Consider the following 21,116-nt stretch of genomic DNA (forward strand, 5'->3'; position numbering starts at 1 on the left):
AATATTACAAACTTACTACTGACATTATAGAACGAACAGTTAAGAGAAAGGTAATTAATTTCACGATAGCAAACAAAACGCTATTAACGTCGAAAAAAATAAGTTACCTCACAAATTATGATCCCCATCATGCAAATTTCTATGGTCTGCCTAAAGTGCATTAAAGTACCCTTATTCAGAAAGCTGTATCTACACAAAACAAAGCTATCATAACCATTTTAGATCCAGCTGATTTAAAGTTTAGACTCGTAGTAGGGGGGCCTAATAGTAGTACACAAAGATTGAGCAACTTTGTAGATATTATCCTAAAACCTTTTTGTACATACGTGAAAAGCTTTTTACGAGATGACATAGACTTTTTGTGCAAACTACCAGAATCTGTAGAAGCTAACAGCATTTTAGTCAGTTTTGATGTTGAAAATTTATACAGTAACATCGAACAAGATTTTGGATTAAAGGCTGTAGATTACTGGATAGATAAGCTGAATACAGAATGCCCAATTCGATTTACAAAATCATTTGTTGTAGAAGCACTTCAAATTGTTCTCTCAAATAATATATTTTATTTTGCTGGGCAATTTTATGATCAAATTAAAGGGGTAGCTATTGGCACCAAAATTGGCCCAACATATGCAACGCTTACTCTGGGCTATTTGGAAGAATTGTGGTATTCTGAAATTGGACAGAATTTTGGTCGTGAAATACAATTATTCATTGAAGCAGCATGGAGGAGATTTCTGGATGATTGCTTCATAATATTGCCAAATAATCCAGAACTCCTTATTCAACTCCATTCCCTGCTTAATTCGATGAACAAAAGTTTAAATTTCACGATCGAAAAAAGTACAACCAGTCTCAACTTTCTAGATGTGTCAGTAAGGCTCTTATCCACTGGAGAAATAAGAACCGACTTATTTTATAAAACCACTGATACACATCAATACTTAGACTTTCGTTCATGTCATTCAGCGCATACCAAAAGGAATATTCCTTATAATCTTGCAAGACGGATATGTACAATTGTATCTTCGGAAGAGGATAAAACAAAACGTCTGAAAGAGCTAAGGGAATTCCTTACAAAACAACATTATCCTTTAAACTTGATAAATATTGGTATAGAAAACGCCTCTAAACTTAACATTGGTGATCTCAGAAAACCCAAAATAAAAGACAACGATTCTAATAATATGACACTTGTGACAACATTTAATCCTTCTCAAGAAAGAGGGTTGTCTATTGTAAAGGGGCGGTTGGATATTTTAAAGAACAATAGTCGTAAATTAAAATACATCCTAAATTCAAAAATTATAAATAGTCTAAAACAACCTCAAAATCTTAGAAAAGTATTAACATCATCAAAGTTTGATTCTGATATTCTAATATAAAACTCGCAAGAAATAGAGTTTTGCCGGTGAGCGAACATTTGGATATTTGTGGTAAAGGACAATTCAAGATATTTCCTTTGTACAAACTCAATATTAGTGATAATGATCTCTTGGAAACAAAAGAAAGCAACTTTATCGCTAAATATAACCCAATTTTGAATGCTAAGGGGTGATTATTTTAATTATGTTATTTCGTTTTAATTTTTATATTTCACATAGTCATTGTCCTCTGTTATGACGTAACGTTATTGTAACAGCATAGTAACGCTACTGTTCACATGTGTGCAATAAAAATAGTAAATGGAGTTAACGTTCGGGAATTGTAAAGCAATCTAGCAACGTGCAGTTGTTTTAAAATTCACAGTCGTTGCTCCAGCAAAATAACTTATAACATATGTCTTCATGCTTTAATCATTTGGTTGCCGAGGACGAAGACAAGTTACTCTAAAATGAATTTAGGATTGAGCACACATTTGAAAGCTGATGTACAACACAAGGTCGACCACTTATTATCATACCTGTAACATTATAAATATACGGGTTATGGACATAAAGGCCTTAAATTGGTCAAAACGGCCAAACAAAATTCAAATTGATAATATTGGCTATTCCTTATAAATCGAAGGATATTTATTTATATATACGTAGTAATGTCTACAAATAGCTTTGGTGAAATGGAAAATACGTCTTTACAGGTGATGAATTTATGTAATGTAAGCTCTGATGTGTTTTCAGATCCCATGGTTACATAAATGTGTTTAGAAAAAACAGTGTTAGAAACATTATATACCATAGTGACAGCATTTTCAGCGGACATCATGATACTTTTATGTCCATGTATATATAGCGCTAGATTCACAAAACGTGCTTATAGCGCATACAAAAACTGCAGACAAAAGTTCATTTGCCCTAAGGCAACTGTCATTTTAAAATATACTGTTGAATTAATTCATAGAGGTAACCAGGAGTCTCTTCGCTGATACTCGGATATGTTGGGCAGAGTAATTTAAGGTCTTTGTGTACATAGTAAACAAGCCAACAGTGAGGCTGATGTCCCCGCCGAAATCCCAAAATAAATAGATGACACATATTAATTAATCGCACATTTATTTTTTTTCAAAAGTATCGAGCAATCCAACTACACACTAAGTTTCATCACTCTCTATCAGATAGAATCAAGATTATCTTGTCCCAAAGCATCGACCAATGAAATTGATTAGATCTGCTTAGCTTTAGCTTGAAATGTTAATCATTAAAATCAGTCAAGATATTTGCCTAATGAACATCTACATCAGGTTTAAACATTCTACCTCAATTAAAAGCAGAGTTTTTATGTTCCAAAGTCTTGACCAATCAAATTGCTTATCGCTCCTTAGCCCAGGCAGACTTCGCACATTCGAACTTAGTCAAGATAATGATATAATGAATCTATATTCAGAGTTTCATCGCTCTCACTTCATTATAACCAAAGTTATCGTGCCGCTAAAGCATCAACCAATCAGATTTCTTATCTCTGCCTACCGTAAGCAGACATTGTTCATCCTCGAACTCCATTAAGGGATTCACCTAATGAATGCCCACACCAAGTGTTTGAACATTCTACCTCAATTAGAAGGAGGGTTATTGTGTTCCAAAGTCTCGACCAATCAAATTGCTTATCCCTCTGCTTACCCTCAGCAGAAAATGTTCATTATCGAACTTAGTCAAGGTATTGATATAATAAAGCTATACACCAAGTGTCCTCACTCTCATTTAATTAGAACTAAAGTTGTGGCGTCCCAAAGCATCAACGAATCAAATTGCTTATCTCTGCTTACCCTAGGCAGAAAATGCTCATCTTCGAACTCCATCAAGGCATTTACATAATAAACACCTACGCCTAGTGAGAACATTCTAGCTCAATTAGAAGGAGAGTTATTGCGTTCTAAAATCTTGGCCAATCAAATTGCTTATCGCTCTGCTTACCCTAAGCAGAAAATGCTCATTATCGAACATAGTCAAGGCATTGATGTAATGAAACTATACATCAAATTGCTTATCTCCGCTTGCCCTAAGCGGAAAATGCTCATCTTCGAACCCCATCAAGGTATTGACCTAATAAACAACTACACCTACCTCCATTAGAAAGAGAGTTATTGTGTCCCAAAAAGTGCGACAGACAGACGGACGAACCCATTTTAATAGTCACATGCTTTCTTCGAAAGGCGGGGGACAATAAAACAGGTTCTAAAACAGAACCTTGAGAGTAGTTTGACTTTGATATCAACACACGTCTTCGGGTACCTGAATATTGAAATAAGTTTGAAGTACTAAATTAGGGATAACCAACCAGTTCATTTACTAGTGCTCAAACTTTATTTGAAAATAAGCATGGAATTTCCTTGGTTGGAAAAAGCCTTTTAATTCATTATGTTAAACCGTATTGTTATTTTTATCAAATGAATAATAATTATGAACCTACTTACTAGGTCCAACATTAATCTACTAGGTCTTAAGTTATCAATCTACCAGGACTAACATAAAACTTTACCTGGTATACAAGACCATAAACAGAAGAGGTACAAGGCTACATTAAATGCAGCGGCCATTACTAATTAAATAACACAAAATTTAGTCTTCAACAAATTCACAAAATGGCTACACCTCTGTATTACATAAAATGTTGTTAAGAATATTTCATTTTACAATACACAGTGAAAGTACGTCATGTGATCTGCTATTCAGTTATGAAGGTTAGTGTATAAAGTATGTTATAACAGACCGTAAATCTAGCTCACAACTTTCGGGGGGTTGGATGGGTGAATGGTTAGTGTGCGCGCGCTGTATCATAAAGTCTGTCATTGAGTCGACTGGCGTGGTTTCGAATGCCCGGTTGTACGTGACAAGGAGTAGGGTCGCCTGTCCAACCTCGTGGGTTTTCTCCGGGTACTCCGGTTTCCTCCCACTGCTAAAGACCCCTACGCGCAAGCGAGTTGTTGAAATAAAATTAAACCATATGTTAGTCCCGAAATGACCTGGTTTGTGTCGAGTGGACGTAAACCCCATTTCTCTCTCTTTCTCTCTCACACACATGATTTCATTGAATATTCAATGACTTGCTTTACTAAGAAGAGAGTATTTTATGTCGTTTGTCCACCCGTCATCACCTGGCTCGCTAAGGCAATAGACGCTACAAGGGTGTGAAATATTAGGGTCATGAGAACCGAATTTACCCAAAATGTTGCGTGAGATTTGTGTTCAGGAGGGAGTGAACGTTGTCCATTTTCAGGATTCCTCGACCTTCTGCAGTTACCTCCTCCCTTTTCCGAAACCCCAGTTCTCGATATGACAACAGATTTGAATAAAATTGATGTAAGGCATTAGAGTAACTCCGTTCTGGTAACCCGAAGGCGATAAAACCTACAGTTTTCCACAGATTTGATGTGAAACATTGGTTTCAGGAGGATAAAAACCTATCGATTGTCCGCATTCCACGACCTTCTGTTCCAGAGCTATGCACCCTATTTTCAGAAACTCAATAGGAACTAGAGTTAAGGGATTTTGTTTTTGAGTTTTAGACGGATTTTCGTTTGTCAGATTTGGTGTGACGCATAAAGTATCTAAGTTTTCCTGAGCTGCTTGTTTCGTATTTTTAGATATATAATTAAACCCGTTTTTGGTATTTGAATTTGTTACAAATATATAGGTGTACAAATAAAAGCACAACAGCAAGCGAGGTGGGTAGAGTATTCAAAACACCTCCCAACTCCGGCAAATACAGCATGAAAAATTCGGGCAAAGCAAGCATAACCTAAATCGGACACAGAAAGTACAGTAATGGTGAGATAGAGAAATGGGGTTTAACGTCCACTCGACACAAACTAGGTTATTTCGGGACTAATATAGGGTTCAATTTTATTTCAATAAATCGCTTGCGCTTAGGGGTCTTTATCATAACGCATCTATCATAGCAATGAGCTTTGTGTTAAAATTATATTTAGAACGTGTTTATTACCAGGTCTATCATATATGCGATAATGACTGACACCAATATTAATATAATAATTAATTCTTTATCTATATACAGACAATATTATAAACAGCTCTCTATATACACAGTTAATATACTAAACCATCATCTGTCTATATACAATTAATATAATAAACCATCATCTGTTTATGTATAGGATATTAACCTACCCGAGGTTGATATGGTATAGAACGCGCGGGCGAAGCCCAAGCGTTCTCTACCATATCAATCCGAGGGAGAGTAGGTTTATATCCGACATATACAACGCCATTTCACCCTTAAATTTAATGGACTCTTCCATTAAAAGGCAACAACGATTGGATAATTGCTCTATAGTTTCCGCCAAATAGCGAAAATTACCGAAGTAATCACGTGCAATTACGTGCATGTTTTTGTTTATACGTCGCCATTTTGGACTATTGAATTGAAAGCAAAAACAAAATGGATAGTAATACGAAGTCAGACGAATAATCAATCCTTTTAAGCCAACATATTGACGATGGAATAGATGTGAATGCAAATATCGACGAGGATCTATCCAAAGCCTGCAGAAAATTTGGACCAAAAGGCATTCTTTTCCAAGAATTCTGACAGTGAACCATGATTGAAGGTTTTCGGTATGTTCAAAGAAGGATTTGACCGACTATTTTAAGTGGACTGTACCCAAAAATACTTTACAAACGACATCTTGGGCGATAAATACATTGAAGTCTTGTAGTGTGTGGAGAAATAATCGCAATGTGGACGAAAAGAAAATTTTGAAAGATGTCTTAGACATGGATAACCGATCTAAATACATGTACGTCGATAAGTACGCCGTCTATTTCGATCCTGAATGTTAGAAACTGTACCATAACAAATTTTAATTGTCAAAAGAATAAAAATTTATTTCTGTGTTTTTTTGTATTATTTCGATCATCTACGTCATCAGCGGTTGATATGAGCCGAATATATTGACCTGAGATGACGTCATTAGCGGTTGATATGAAATATCAACCTGTAATGACGTCATCAGCGGTTGATATGAACGAATATATCAACCTATGAAGTCATGACAGGTTGTTATGAGATATAACTGCTATGGACATCAAAGTAAAAACTACCGCCAGTTGTATATATACAATTAATATAATAAATCATCATCTGTCTATATACAATTAATATAATAAACCGTCATCTGTCTATATACAGTTAATATAATAAACCATCATCTGTCTATATACAATTAATATAATAAACCGTCATCTGTCTATATACAATTAATATAATAAACCGTCATCTGTCTATATACAGTTAATATAATAAACCATTATCTGCCTATATACAGTTAATATAATAAACCATTATCTCTATATACAGTTAATATAATAAACCATTATAATCTGTCTATATACAGCTAATATACTAAACAGTTCTCTTTCTATATACAGTTAAACCTTTCTCTGTATATATACAGTAATTATGATGAACCATTATATGTCTATACACAGGGAGAAGTATAATAATTTTGTTTGGGACAATCCAGATGATAATATGAAGCTAGAACAAGTTTTACAAAATTTCAATACTCGTGCTAAACCCAGGAAAAATCTAACCGTTCTCAGAAATAGGTACCCACCGTCACTCCGAAGGTGAAAGCTTTGATAATTTTACCACGTAATTGAGATCAGTGTGAACTGAGAGTTCACCGTTATGAATTGGTCAAAGCACAGGCGTATGGGGGCGGGGCGGGGGCAGAACCTCAAATGCCCGAAACAAATTCGGGTAACAGCCAGCGTTGCCGGTCGACTGCGAGAGGCGAAGAAGCGGAGCTCACAGTATGAAAACCCTATTCAGCCTACAGAAAGGGAGAGGGTCCAGTAGTTAAAACCTTTCTATTTCAAAGAATAGACCGCGTCTGGCACCATGTATTATACAGAGTTGTCAGTACAAGACAACTGTAAAACAGGCTTGCATGGATGAGGCGTATAGAGACAAACAACCAGTCGAAGCTATGATAGTATTTATTACGCAGTCTGACGTAATAGGCATCCTAGGGAGAATCACTATAAGGGGCATAACTCGTACAATACAAACATATGTGAAAGGCATACAAAAACTTACCGTGTGTTTCTCTGGGAAAAGTAGCTGGACATAAGTACAGACGATGAAGGTTTCTATGCATTAATGTATGTGGGAAGGCTTCTTAAATTCTATATTACCGGGAAATAAAATAAAATAATATAAACAATATTAGCTATATATATATATATATATATACAGTTAATAACCATTCTAAATCGTATCTAATTCATGTAGACATGTGCTTGAAAGCACTTTTTATCCTGTTCAGGGGAGGTAACTGTATCATAAGATGCTGGCGGAGTTGAATATCCGGTTGGAGGCGAGGATAAGTTATTAGTTCCATGTGGAGCTCTTGTTATCCTGTCCAAGGGAGGCAACTGTATCATAAGATGGCGGCGCAGCGGCATATTCGGTTGGGGCCGACGATAAGTTAGTAGTTCCATGAGGAGCTCGTGTTATCCTGTCCAGGGAGATAACTGTATCATAAGATGGTGGCGGATCGGAATATCTGGTTGGAGGCGAAGATAAAGTATTAGTTCCATGTGGAGGGGTAAAAGCGCTTGGTGGAGGATAACGAACTCCTGGATATATGGTACTTGTTTGAGTAGTATCTGTAAGATAAAATATACAATTCGAAATAATTAATATTGTTTACATTTGTGAATAATTTTGTAACATTGTTTACATTTTTGAATAACTAATGCGAGAGTGTGTCGTGTTTTGATTAAAAGACAACGACATGAGGTTGGGTTAACGTCTTGAATAACCGTTAATCTTTACTGCCAGTGGAAACAAGTTATCGTCTAGTCGTTTGGATCGGACAATGGGCAATCCGGGCAAAGCGACCTTTATAGCACATAGTATGGGGTCGCCAGTCTGCATTAACTCAGTCGGTGCAGAAATGAAATGAAATGTTGTTTAATGGCACGTCAGCTCCAACCGAGCTATATTGCGCCAAACATATGGTGAATCTAACGAGACAATTTAAAACAATATCACATAATTGAATTTATATATGTAAATAAAAACAAATATCACAGAAAATATATTATTAAAAATAAATATAACAAATCTTTTACATATATAAATATTTAAAACAATATACATGATTAAATATATACAATTAAAATTGAGAATAAAGGTTTGTCTCTTTTAAAAATGTTAGCACTTTTATCATATAGCTCCGGTTGAGCAAATAGCTGACGTAATGACTGGCAACGGTAGTATTTAGATCTAATATACTTGAGATGTTTGCACTCAATCAAGATGTGGCTCACTGTCAAAGGAACATGACAGTGAACACATTCCGGTTGAGGCTCTCGCTTCAAAATGAAAATATGAGTTAAAAAAGTATGACCAATGCGAGAGCGACACAAAATAACCTCATCTCTCCTGTTAGACCTGTAGGAGCTTGGCCATTCTCCAAGGAGAGGCTTTAAGTTATGAAGTTTGTTTGTGCCTGCAAGATCCCAAGACCGTTGCCAGCGGTCATAAATAAAATTATTTATACAGGATTTAAAATCCGTGTATGGCGTTAAAAATTCGAATAAGGGAAGATCTAAGGCAGACTTGGCAGCCAAATCTGCTTGATCATTCCCTTTTATATCCATGTGACTGGGGAGCCAGCAAAGGACAATGTCCTTGCTGATGAACTCGTTTGATAGTAACAGACCATAAATGTCTGCTACTAATGGGTGTTCAAGCTGTTTATTATTTATTGCTTGTAATGAGGACAAAGAATCAGTAAAAATTATATATTTTAAATCAGATGTTGATTGAATGAACTCCAAAGCCTGCGGTGCAGAAAAGTAGGGCGTTAAACCCTATTTCATTTTGTGGCTGAATGGTGTGTGGAATAATGTAAACATCATGGCACTTTGCCATTCCAGATGGGCAAGAAATTCGGCAAATATTACCAATGCTGGTTATCCAGTTGCGAATTGAATATCAGTCTTTGGGTTCACTAAAACGAAGGATGAATTCTTGGAAGATTCTTTAACCTATTTGTACCATGTGCCATAAAGCATATTCGTATATCTCAGTCTTTGGGTTCACAAAATCCAAGGATATGGATGAATTCAGAGAGGATTCCTTAACCTATTTGAACAATATCACATAAAGCGTACTCGTATATCAAAGACAGGTAAGAACTTACTAGAATATACCTCAGCTGTGATTGGGGCTGTAATAACAAGACCCTGGGTTGCTGGATCGGGTCTACGGTAACAGTATACAATAACATATACAACCACCATGATAATGATAATTAATGCCACTACACCTACTACTATTCCTGTGATGATACTGGTAGCAGTACTGAAAATCAAATATCTGTATTGCACACTTTAAAGCAGAAAATGATATGATGTATTCTCCAGAGCCCTGACAATCGAGGGCATATAGGGTACCTTTAACAGCTTTGGATGGAGGGGGGCAGTGGACTAAAACTTAAAACTGCACTGATCTGTAAAGGGAAATAATTAAAATAATACTTTCGTACTACCTATTAATTTACTTTATAAAACACATACTTTAATAATAGACAGCTTTATGGATGACATTCACTAGGTTTATTAACTGCAACGTTTCAATGAGGTCACTCTCATTGCTTGATAACGGTGAAAGTGACCTCATTGAAACGTTGCAGTTAATAAACCTAGTGAATGTCATCCATAAAGCTGTCTGTTATTATATATCACTTTCACTAAATGCCTTTTAAAGATAAAACACATACTTATGGAAAAACAGCTACTTATTTCTCTCAACGTTATCAAGCTAATACAGTAATACAAGAATTATGAGATCAATATTATACAGAAAAACTATAACAACAATTCATGAAACCATACAGGACAACAATAAGTGTGCGAGTTTTTTCTATCGGGAAGTTGGCCGCCAGACACGTTTTAATTCTGTGTCCTGGCTTGGATTGTGTGTGTTGGGCCACAGCTAAATTGGTAGTAGATGACTTAGATTTATGCTAAAACTCTTTTAATTCTGTGTCCTTGCTTGGATTGTGTGTGTTGGGCCACAGCTAAATTGGTAGTAGATGACTTAGATTTATGCTAAAACTCTGGCGGCCGTCCTCCCGATAGAAAAAAAACCCGCAAACGTATTGAGGCCATACACATTAAAAGGAACAGCCCAGACCTTAACCGCGACACAGGGATATTCCTGCCTAGTGCTTTTGTAGGACTTATTAAATAACCTATATATTGTGTTTTCCATCACCCCTACGCATTCTTCAGTACTGTATTTTCGGTTTCCTAATATTATTATCTGTTATATCTACTCCATTTTTAGATTTATTACAACAATAAGGTTTATTTTAGTCTAATCACAGAGATATGATAGTAGCTTCAAGTTAACTACGATATCTAAACATACCATGGTATATGATAATCGTATTCCATTCTCACGGTAGTATTGTATATATCATCATAGAGAATTGATTGCTTAACTTCACTTATGGCTGCACTTAACCTTTGTGTTAATAAGTTTTTGTAGAATACCCCCCCCCCCTCGTCGATCTAGTTATTGTCCGGTATGGTTTCATGAATTGTTTTAGTTTTTCTGTATATATTGATCTCATAATTCGCGCAAAATGTGTGGGTTAATCACTAGATTGAGAACTAAGGATTTAATTACCGACCATAAATTTAAACCAGTGAAGTGCGAATGTGGCCACAATTTGACCGTTAATCATGTCAGCATTGCATTCAATAAATTAGAAGAGAAAAGAATCCCTGTACGAAGTTTAATGGAAGACGCCAAACTTCAATATACCCTCCAAAATGTACTCTCCCTCCTCGGAATATGTCATATAAAATTTATGAAGCCTTCTTAAAATTAATAGCAGAATCGGTAATTAACTGTGAAGTTAGTTGCGTTAAAAGAGCAATAGTAGCCCCTAAGCCACTTGGATGCTTTAATAATATAAGAATAAATTAACGTTACAAACATATCAAGTTACAAAGATAGGAACTATAGTTGTAAGACAGTGTGGCGGTTCAGCTTGCTGCATGATTTAATATAATAATATACTAGGGAACAATAATGACAAAATAAAGGAATAGGGACCTACACAACCATCATTAACAATGACAGTGCACATCAATCAATTTAATGTAACATGTGTTCTTATAAATGGTTCAATTTGTTTTATTGGTTTGGTGTGTGTGTGTTGCTGCTGACTCTTCTTTTCTTTTCAGGTAACTTTTATCTGTGGAGAGCCGTACGCAAAAAAAACTCTAGTGGAATGCCTAGAACTTTTAAACTTTGAAGTCTTGAACTTTTAATTAATTTTAACCATATAGAACTTATTGGATGAACACTTTTAATATGCAAATAATCTACCGGTCCAGCTATGTGGTTTTTACTGCGAGCACTTCGCTTTTCCACATAAAGCCAGCGGATTCTTTTTCCATACGGGTTTTTTTTCTATCAGCTCTGATGACGCCAAACATCAGTCAGCTGGACCTCCTGTTTTAACATTATTGTGATAAAGGGAGAAGATGACCAGCCCTCTCTTCTCACGACAGAGAATTTATAGGTGTGCTGTAAGGAACTTTTCATATCCGAAGACGTTTTTATTTTGTGTTTTTAACAATTTTCAAGTGTAAATAATTTAATTAAATCAACCTGTCCATAATATCATATTTATTGTATTGGACGTTAAATCATGTAATAAACAACAACTTGTATTACTGTATTAGCTTGATAACGTTGATAGAATACTCTTCGAAACGTCACCCAAATAAATGAGTAGCTGTTTTCCCATAAGTATGTGTTTTTGTGTATTGCACTATCTAGTTACTAAATGCCTCTAAAAGATTATTAATTTACTTATGACTACGCACTATCACAACACAGTTATATGAACAACATATATAATTTACCTTATCGTTAAGGGCGGGGTAAAGATTGAAATGCTATGGGTGTGACTATAACGGCACGTGTCTATCAATTGAGATAATTAAAACAATTCCTTATTATTTAATTTTAAAAAAAAGACCAAAAAACGACGTTTCTAAAAATCATGTTACCTGTTAGCATAGCTATCCCAGCATACGTCGTAAAGGGTGGCGTCGCTTCCGGTAGTACAACATCCATAAGAAGGGGGTGGCCGAATGGTTAAAGCATGTGTGTTGCATCATTAGATCTGTCATCGAGTCAAGTGGGGTGATTTCGATTCCACGCTTGTACGTGACAAAGGAGTAGGGTCGCCTGTCCAACCTCGTTTTCCTCCTACTGCTCAAGACCTCTAGATGCAAGCGAATTAATGAAATAAAATTCAACCATATATTAATCCTGAAATGACCTAGTTTGTGTCGAATGGACGTTAAACTCCATTTCTCTATCCAAAACAATAACGTTTCTAAAAATCATCGTACCTGGCATAAGTGTAAACGCAGCATACGTTGTAAAAAGTGGCGTTACTTCCGGTAGTACAGCATCCATAAGAACAATACCGGGTGTCTGCGTCTGTGTAGAATACCTTATAATAATAGTAACAGTACTCGGCTGTAATAACTTGAAATAAAACAAAAATTGCAAATTAGATTTGGAAACACCCTATATTTTCTCCATCCTTTAATATATTTAATTGAAGTTTTAAATGAGATGTCTGATCAAAGAGACGAATTGTCATATTACGTATGTTCATTTTAACAAACTAAGCCTTCCAACACTTTGATGAAGCGATAACAAAATAGACACACTCCGGTAAAATCCAACAGCAATGACCAGAGGGGTATTGTAATAGTTAGTGTATATTTTAAATCTTATAATCTGTCTTGTTGTTTTAAGGATTATTCTAAACGCTACCTTAATTAGATGAATTCTGGTATATGCTGTATTGGAGTATTAGCAAGTATTGTGAGGGCAGTTTCTTAAGGGCAGTTAAAGTGACACAAATTTTCACAACACTTGAAATGGGGGGTCCTCAAAAAATCATTCACAACAACTTTAGTGTCTTTTATTTTGTTGTCTAGACGTGCTTGAGTTGAGATGATACTGAACAATAAAAAATGGATGAATATCAAAAATAATGACTTTGGAATTTGTAACTTTGGAAAATATGAAGCAAATATACCATTCAGCACCGCGCAGCTACAGGGTAAACAACTCAACATGGGAAATTACAAAGTCTCACAGAGATACCTGAATATATACACTACAACCATCAAGACTTCAAACTATCTTTGTTTTAGCACACCACGTCCATATAATTAAACTTTTATTTTTCAAATACCCTCCATTTTTTTCATCATAAACATCATTTGGATTAAATGTTTCGGGTCTGTATGGAATATTGTAAATACTGCATCACAATTTTCTTGAAACTGCTTTTGGTTTTCAGCATTTTTTTATTTTTATAATGAATACACATTGTTATCATTTGTATTACTTCTTAATTAATTCACCCCTTGAAACTTTGTGCCAGAAAGCATAAAGTTGCACTGACAATTAAAGATTGAACATTTTTACTAAGTTTTACAGTAAAATAATTTGTTATAAATTTTATTCAATATTTATTCACACTCAACACATTGTTTAATCTTAGATTGTACACTAATAGTCCACTATTGAATGATTGATTGGAAAATATGATGGGTTTCAAATGGTACTCCATAGAAATGAATTTGCCCCACAAAAATTGTATCTTGGTAAGAAATTAAATATATCAGACCCTCAAAATGATTATTATTCTAACTTAAATGAATAATAATCTATCCTAAATTTAGAAACAAGCCTTTTTGCTAACATTTACCGACACTTGACCACGGAAGCCATGATAGCTTAGATTTTGACAGTTCTGTTTTCATCAATTTACAGAACGGTCCATATGAATAATGTTAATATTAAAAATGTGACAGTTCTTGCAAATGAAGCGCAATAGTCTATAATAATACGATTTACCAAATGAAGTGTTGCTCGCATCAATGAATTCATGCGTGACTTATTTTTTTTAATATTGTCAAATCCCGTAAATGACACCTCATTTGTATTTTGATATGAATTAAACGTATTCCGCAGTTGTTTAAAGTAGCTAAGTCTCTAACTCAATATCATCCAAAATCATGAACATTGAAAACACGATTTATTTGTCAAATTAAATCAACATTGATGTTGTGATCTTACCGGAATAAGATGGGCTTTTGATATCCAATATTTAAGACAAAATAAACATTTTACCATTGGTACACGAATCGTGTACCATAATGCACTTCAGCCCCACTTGTAAAAAGAGACTCGAGGGACGAGGCTAGACACATTGCACCAAATCGAACGGCGTATGTAGACTGGAATAACCAGACGCTAGAAATTTGCACTCGACTGAGACTGCTGGCTTATTTCGCCGAACATAACTGATTTGAAATTGGGGTAAAAACGGAAACCATTGTGAATGTAAATCAGTTTATATACATTCATATTACAGTATTATATGCGTTGCGACCCACTTTTGTCAATTTCTAGGTCCCAAATGTTAGCGATTTAGCTCCTTTAAATTAAAAATTTGTATTTAAAATTAACACTTTGCTCATTGATATTAGCATAAGGTCAAGGACATACCAGATATTCGGACACGAAAGCTACCTACGAAACATTGTTTACATTTATACAACGTAGAAATGTGTTATTACTAAAGGGAATGCGACATAATTGTATGTATGGTGATGTAAAGGCAACCTTTGCATATCTGTGCAATGTTCCGCTAAGCGTTGTCAGTTTAACAATTATTCGCATCACTCGCCTAGATATGAAGGGTCATTTTCAAGATTGAAACAGAAAATGGCGGATCCCAAACCCGTGATACATTGAAATAGGAAAGCAACTCGAAAATATAAGACTCGACTACTGTACTAGCTGCCTGTAGGTGTAACGGCGATTGGGCAAGAAAGTGAAATGAAATGAAATGTTGTTTAATGGCACGTCAGCTCCAACCGGGCTATATTGCGCCAAACATATGGTGAATCAATCGAGACAAATTAAAACAATATAAAATAACTGAATTTATACATGTAAATAAAAACAAATATCACAGAAAATATATTAATTAAAAATAAATATAACAAATCTTTTACATATATAAATAGTTAAAACGATATACATGATTAAATATATACAATTAAAATTGAAAATAAAAGTTTGTTTCGTAATGACTGGCAACGGTAATATTTTGATCTAATATACTTGAGATGTTTGCACTCAATCAGGATGTGTTTTACTGTCAAAGGAACATGACAGTGAACACATTCCGGTTGAGGCTCTCGCTTCAAAATGAAAATATGAGTTAAAAGGTATGACCAATGCGAGAGCGACACAAAACAACTTCATCCCTCCTGTTGGGTCTATAGGAGTTGGGCCAATCTCCTAGGAGAGGCTTAATGTGATGAAGTTTATTTGTGCCTGCAAGATCCCAAGACCGTTGCCAGCGGTCATAAATAAAATAATTTATACATGATTTAAAATCTTTATATGGTATTAAAAAGGGTGATTGGGGAAGATCTGCTTGATCATTCCCCCTTATATCAACGTGACTGGTTAGCCAGCAAAAGACAACGTCTTTGCTGCTCAACTCGTAAGATAGTAGCAGACGATAAACATCTGCTACTAATGGGTGTTCAAGCTGTTTATTGTTAATGGCAAGAAAGTGATGAAACTGAAATTTTCGTTTACGTGATAACACGCGAATGTACGAATTAATGGGAATTGACAGTGAAATAGTGTATTGTGAGTAATAGAGTTTATTTTGAACTTTTGTATCCAAGAGCCACTATTCTTTGTTGGGAAATAATATCTTCAGCCTTGTTGGTGTTGAGACTATTATGCAACATGATGGTGTCACTTTACCTTGCCCTTAAGTTACAAACAATACACCTTAGTGTTTTACTAAATTGATTGCTATAAACTAGTTGCTAGGAATGCATAATGCAGCCATAAAAGGAAGACATCTTGTAGGCTCCTAATAAACTTGCTATATATCTAATACAGTGTTTGTTTCATTTAAGGTAAGCGTATATTTTGCATATTATATGTTTTAAAACTATCGATGCTCTCTGTCCAAAGTGTGTAGTTTTATAACTTAAGGATAGGCGTCCTATAGACGAAATAGTACCTCCACACACCAGCGAGTAAGAAAGCTCTTACACCTAGCCCCCAACTTATGTAAATATTAATATGTCAATTTATTTTAATTATATGTTTAATATTAGTATATATATATATATATATATATTATTAATAATGTACTTTATATTATGTAATTATATGTTTAATTGTCTCGTATAAATATGATTATGAATTAGATATAATACATACACTTGCTATACATCTAATACAGTGAATAAAATAAAACCAAGTACGAACAATCCAAACCATAAGACAGAATTCGAAGTCCTAAAAAACGTTATAGGCAAAATAGTGTATTCAAGCAAAATAGTGTAATCAGCAAATGGACTGCTCCTCGTGTACAAAATACACGACAAACAGTGGTAACAGGTGTCCGGAAGTTTAAGCTTACCCTGCCTGGTGCCACACCCGTCATAGCTGCATCCAAACTATTAGGCGAAATTTCGGTAAAATAGCGTGATTGGCCAATGAACTATCGGTATGCAAAATGCACGCGATGAACTGTGTTAACGATGTAGTCGACATTATCAGTATGATAGTAATAGTATACGTGTCAATTAAATATATCTAGAATAATAGCCGAGAGAGACACGTTATATTTACCAATCAAATCAATATGACGGCCATAGAACTTTTTAAAGGTTTTAATAAGTTTAGTGCGCAAGTATCCTTGTAGTTGAAGCTTAGATGACAAATGCCTCGATCTACTTAAAAAATCAGAATAAAAGGAACAAGCTCTCGCGTCTAATACAGTGTTTATTTCATTTAAGACTTATAACCAGAGAACTTCAGCTTTTACAATTGGGGAGATGTTAAAAAGATTCCCGTATGTCTAAAGGAGTAACGCCAGAAAACTACAAATACCCAACGAGACAAGCAAAGGCTGTTCAGCAAAACAAACCACTGTCACACACGTCGACAAATACCGATATTGCTTCCGTACCACCTCAAGTGATAATGGCTGGTTTGTTAAATATTCAGTTACCTACATTCAGTGGACTTTCCTGTGAAAATGCAAAATCCTGGATCCAAGACTTTTAATTCATACTATACCATGCAGGGTATAACAGACAGCAGTAAAATAATCAGTCTATTTATTTCATCTGAAAAAAAGTGCTAAACGGTGGTTTGAAAATCTACCAAATGATGTCAGACAAGTTATACAAGAACACTTTAAATTACATTTTTCATCCAAATTACATCCCGATATTGTCAACATTAAACAACAACCAGGAGAGAGTTGTGAGCAGTATATAAACAGAGTAGACAAATTATTTCACAAGCAAACTGGTTGTCAATGGACTTTATAAACAGTATCAGAAAGATGTTGATATACAAAAGCCACAAAACTGGTCAGACTTAAAGGCAGCATGTGATCTTGTCGAAATTGGTTGCTATAAACTAGTTGCTATAAATGCATAATGCAGCTATAAAAGGAAGACATCTAGTAGGCTCCTCATAAACTTGCTATATATCTAATACAGTGTTTGTTTCATTTAAGGTAAGCGCATATTTTGTATATTATTTGTTTTAAAACTACCGATCTGTGTAGTTTTATAACTTAAAGATAGGCGTCCTATAGACGAAATAGTGCCTCTACACTCCAACGAGTAAGAAAGCTCTTACCTACCCCCAACTTATGTAAATATTAATATGTCATTAATACTTTATTTTATTTTAATTAATTGGTTAATATTAGTATATATATTATTAATAGTTTATTTTATGTAATTATATTTTAATTGTCTCGTATAAATAAACTTGCTATACATAATACAGTGTTTGTTTCCTTTAAGACTTATAACCAGAGAACTTTAGCTTTTACAGTATTTCTATGGCTATTGCTTTGGGAATATGGAGTTCGTTGTGGATATTTGATTAAACATTCTGGAATTGAATTATCCCGTTTCTGGAAAGCTGTCCGGTCACTTATTATAATACATGTATGATGGCCTATCGTTATCATACATTATTTTATTACACAATAAAAAAAGAAAATTTTATTAAATTTGAAAACGAAATTAAATTAATAAAATAAAAATTAATCTGAAAATAATATTACAAACAAAAGTTAAATCATTTGCCTGGCCACCAGAATAATAATATAGTGTTTGAATCATTTACTGTCAGGAATTATCTGTACATAGTTAGTTGGAGGATGGATCTACATACTGAGCGTAAATAAAAGGGTACAAAGACTGTAGTGACTTTACATATAGACAAAATAAAGTCTACTTTTAACATAAGTGTCCATATGGTTGCCGAGAACGAAGAAACGTTAGTCTAAAATAAATTTAGGATTGAGCTCACATTTGAAAATTAATATACAACACAAGGTCGACCACGTATTACCTTTATGTAACGTTATAAATATACGGTTTAGAGACTTAAACCATAACGGCCTTAAACCATAACGGCCTAACATTTGGTAAAAACTGACAAACAGTTTGTCTAAAACGGACAAAGAAAATTCAAATTGCTTTAAGTGATATTTGATATTCATTATCAATCGAATGATATTAAATTTACATAAATTTATCGTAGCAATCTCTACAAAAAGCTTCGGTGAAAGAAAAAGACGTATTTCCAGGCGATGAATTTATGTAATGTAAGCTCTGGCTTGTTTTTTCATATCCCACGATCACGTAAATGTGTATTGAATAAACAGTGTTAGAAAAATCATATACCATAGGGGCAACATTTTCAGCTGACATCCGAACTTTATCCAAAGGTAGCAAGTTTCCACTTCGCTGAAGGCGATTTAGTTGGTATTGGGGTAGGCCGTTGAGAAAACCATGACAGTAGTCTAGTCAGCTAGAGCTGAAACTGAATCTTGGGTGAGAACATGGCGGATGGAACTAATGTTCTTCAGATGACCGTAGCATTTTCTACACAGATCATCCATTGATGTGTTCCTGTATAGTTTAAGTTCCTGTATTGTTGTATGTATGTAGCTGTTTTATATACCTGATGGAAATAAACCCTATATGTACGAAACTGACCCCTGTTATCACTAAGATAGTGTTACATAACATTATGAATCTACTAGGACTAACATAAAACCTTACCTTGCATAAACGACCATAAACAGAACAGATACAGCGATATTTTGAGCGCCTCGGCCATTACTAACTATTGATTACACAGGTTACACTTCACCTTGTAAAACTCGAATTATATAACACAAATTTAGTCTTCAACAAATTCACAAAATGGCCACACCTCTGTTTTTTAAAAAAAAAATCATTTATCGGTCCAGTAAACTCACGATGTTGTTTAGAATATATAACAATACACTATATATATTCAATTACGTCCTGTTGCAACAGACCGTAAATTACGGTGGCTGAAAAGGGACACACCTCTGTTTTTTAAAAAAAAATCATTTATCGGTCCAGTAAACTCACGATGTTGTTTAGAATATATAACAATACACTATATATATTCAATTACGTCCTGTTGCAACAGACCGTAAATTACGGTGGCTGAAAAGGGACATGAAAAATAATATTATTTATTTTATTTTTATTATTTATATTCATTTTAATATAATTTGTTTTTTTTTTATAATTTTCACTCAAGTCAATTTTAATTTTCACTCAAGTCAATTTTAATTTCCACCAAAGTCATTTGTAATGCAGTTTTCTTTTATATAATTTTCACCTAAGTCAATTTTAATTATCACCCAAGTCATTTGTAATATATTTTGTTTTGTTTTGGTTTTTTAATTTTCACCCAAGTTAATTTTAATATATTTTTTTTTTTAATTTTCACCCAAGTCAATTTTGTGAAATCTTTAAAAGTTAAACTGAAAGGAAGCACCAAATCCAGTTGAAGTGTCCCAAGTTCAAGAAAAGGAACCCGAAGTCCAAGAAAAGGCACCCGCTGTGTCCAGTAAGAAAAGGGATCCTTTGACTTCATGGCAACGCTCTCTGTGTTTTTATCCAGTAGTAAGGTCAAGAGTCATGCGTATGACCCATCATTCATTTGTGCACATAGGCATAAAATTGTTTTTCGTCATCTCATTTCAACACACTGCGTAGTACCATGGGTCGTTTGTCAGACGTGGAAAGCGGGCATATCTAACATCCGGCGGATCTGTTCTTACTACATATTTTAACAGCCTTGTGATCGTCTAGTATTTCCAATTGTCTTCTTTGGCTTTCATTTCAGGTCGTGTATTTTCTTCTTACTATCTTCTCATTAGGTACCAGGAATAACCGTGCAACAGTTCAGTTCTAAATTTGTATGTCCAGCTTGATACATATGGTACAATGCATAATCGATTACAATAAAGTCTTCCCCTCAATCCCATTCCACCCACTCGCTGGGCGAGTCTGTGGATAGAATTCGCTACACCAAATGGTCTAGAACTCAGATGGTAATCTCTCCCAAACTCAATGATATATATACTTAAAGGCTTGCCAGGGTCTCCTTTATATTATCTATATGGACATCAGGCCCAGACCAGGCTGTTCATGATCCTGAATCAGTGCAATTACTGAAATGATTAGCTACTTAAG

At 34.7% G+C, this 21,116-nt stretch overlaps 1 long non-coding RNA gene across 1 annotated transcript; it reads right to left on the minus strand.

Annotated features, from left to right (window-relative positions):
• Window positions 1–5,327: 5,327 nt before the first annotated feature.
• Window positions 5,328–19,810, minus strand: LOC126826979 (uncharacterized). The gene is made up of 4 exons (XR_007682509.2): window positions 19,662–19,810; window positions 12,852–12,990; window positions 9,614–9,774; window positions 5,328–8,069 (listed from the first exon to the last, which is right to left on the minus strand). It is a non-coding gene; the product is annotated as an uncharacterized LOC126826979 (long non-coding RNA).
• Between the last annotated feature and the right edge of the window lie 1,306 nt (window positions 19,811–21,116).

This window comes from Patella vulgata, chromosome 7 (genome assembly GCF_932274485.2).
Source record: "Patella vulgata chromosome 7, xgPatVulg1.2, whole genome shotgun sequence".
Taxonomy (NCBI): domain Eukaryota; kingdom Metazoa; phylum Mollusca; class Gastropoda; family Patellidae; genus Patella; species Patella vulgata.